Below are 2467 nucleotides of genomic sequence, written 5' to 3' on the forward strand. Positions count from 1 at the left end.
TTGGGAAGGTTTTTTTATTGCTGTTTTGATTTCAGTTCTTGATATTGGTCTGTTCAGGTACTGTATTTGTTCCTGGTTGAGCCTGGGAAGACTATGTGTTTCTAAAAATTTGTCCATTTCCTCCACATTCTCCAGTTTGTGTGCATAAAGATTTTTGTAGAATTCATAGGTGGTATCTTGTATCTCTGTAGCGTCGGTTGTGATTTCTCCTTTCATGTTCCTAATGGAGGTTATTAGAGATTTTACTTTTGTGCTCTTGGTTAGTCTAGCCAGGGGTGTGTCTATTTTGTTTATCTTTTCAAAGAACCAACTTTTTGTTTTATTAATTTCCCTTATAGTTTTTTGTTGTCCTTTTCATTTAATTCTGATTTGATCTTAGTAATTTCTTGCCTTCTGCTGGGTTTGGGGTCGTTCTGTTCTTCTTTCTCCAGCTCTTTGAGTCTATTCGTTAGGTTGTCTATTTGCAGGTTTTCTGTCTTTTTGATATAGGCATTTATGGATATGAATTTTCCTCTCAGGACTGCTTTAGCTGCATCCCATAGATTTTGATAAGTTGTATCTCCATTGTCATTTAATTCAAAGAAATTTTTGATTTCCATCTTGATTTCTTCTTTTATAGAATAATTATTCAGGAGAAAGTTATTTAGCTTCCATGACTTTGAGTAAGAGTGAGAGTTTCTGTTTGTGATCATTGTTACTTTTATTCTGCTGTGATCTGAGAAGATGCATGGTATAATTTCTATTTTTTTGAATTTTTTAAGACATGCTTTATGTCCTAGGACATGGTCAATCTTAGAGAATGTCCCGTGAGCTGATGAGAAGAATGTATATTCTGTGGACTTTGGGTAGAATGTCCTATAGATGTCAGCCATGCCCATTTGTTCTAGCATTCTATTTAGGTCCATTATGTCTTTGTTTATTTTCTGTTTAGAGGATCTGTCCTGTACTGTCAGTGGGGTGTTAAAGTCTCCAGCTATTACAGTATTGTTATCTATCATTTGGTTCAGATCTAGTAGGGTTTGCTTTATGAATCTAGGTGCACCTAGGTTGGGTGCATATATATTGAGTATAGTCATGGCTTCTTGCTGAATTGTGCCTTTAACCAGTATGTAGTAGCCATCTTTGTCTTTTATTATTTTTGTTGGTTTGAAAGCTAAGTTATTGGAAATTAAGATTGCCACACCAGCTTTCTTTTGGTTACCATTTGCTTGAAATATCGATTTCCATCCTTTTATTTTCAGTCTAAATGCATCTTTGCAGTTTAGGTGGGTTTCTTGAAGACAGCAGATACTTGGATTGTGTTTTTTTATCCATTGGGCCAGTCTATGTCTCTTGAGTGGGGAATTCAAGCCATTCACATTTATTGAGACAACTGATAAGTGAGACAGTTTTTTGTTCAGCTGGTTGGGTAGAACTTCATTGGGATGTTTTCTCTCCTGGGCCATTGTGGTATCTGGAATTTGATCTTTAGCTCTTGAGTAGTTTTACATTCATGGATCTTTCTTGTGCTGATCCGTGTGTAATTCTCTTTTGAGTACTTCTTGGAGGGCTGGTCTTGTCTTGGTGAATTCCCTCAACCTTTGTTTATCTGAGAATGTCTTGATTTCTCCTTCGTATAGAAAACTTAGCTTAGCTGGGTACAAGATTCTAGGCTGGGCAGTATTCTGTTTCAGAAGCGTGAAAATGGGGCCCCAACCTCTTCTTGCTTGTAAGGTTTCAGCTGAGAAATCTGGCATAATTCTGATGGGTTTTCCTTTGTAAGTTACTTGTTTCTTTCTCCTTACAGCTCGGAGAAGGGGCTCTTTAGTGGATATTTTGGTCAGCCTGATGAGTACGTGGCATGGTGTTTTCCTATTTGCTATGAATCTCCCAGGGGTCCTTTGAGCTTCTTGAATATGTATGTCTAGAGTATTGGCAAGGCATGGAAAATTTTCCTCAATTATGTCTTCAAATAGCTTGTCCAACCCTTGCTTATTATCTTCTTCACCCTCAGAAATGCCAATAACTCTCAAGTTAGGTTTCTTCACATAATCCCACATTTCTTGAAGACTCAGATCATTTCTCTTACTTCTTTGATCTATCTCTGTGACTGACTTATTTACTTGGAAAGAGTTATCTTCAATTATTGAGATTCTTTCCTCTGTTTGATCTACCCTGCTCTTGAGACTTTCCACAGTGTTTTGTAGCTCTCTGAGTGAATTCTTCACTTCTAGGAGTTCAGTTTGGTTTTCTTCATTATTTCAATTTCTTTAGTGAATTTTTCTTCCAAATCCTGTATTTTTTTTGTGTTTTCCTTGTGTTGTTTATCCATTAATTCTTGTATATTATTCAGCTTGTTTATGATCCATAATTGGAATTCTTTCTGTGACATGATGGTGTTTTGAGTCTGGTTTGTGTCAAATGGTTGGGAGCTGATATTTCTCTTTGGGGATGAGCTTTCCATTTGATTCTTTGTGCTCTCCGTGTT

Source organism: Eulemur rufifrons, chromosome 4 (genome assembly GCF_041146395.1).
Source record: "Eulemur rufifrons isolate Redbay chromosome 4, OSU_ERuf_1, whole genome shotgun sequence".
NCBI classification, from domain to species: domain Eukaryota; kingdom Metazoa; phylum Chordata; class Mammalia; order Primates; family Lemuridae; genus Eulemur; species Eulemur rufifrons.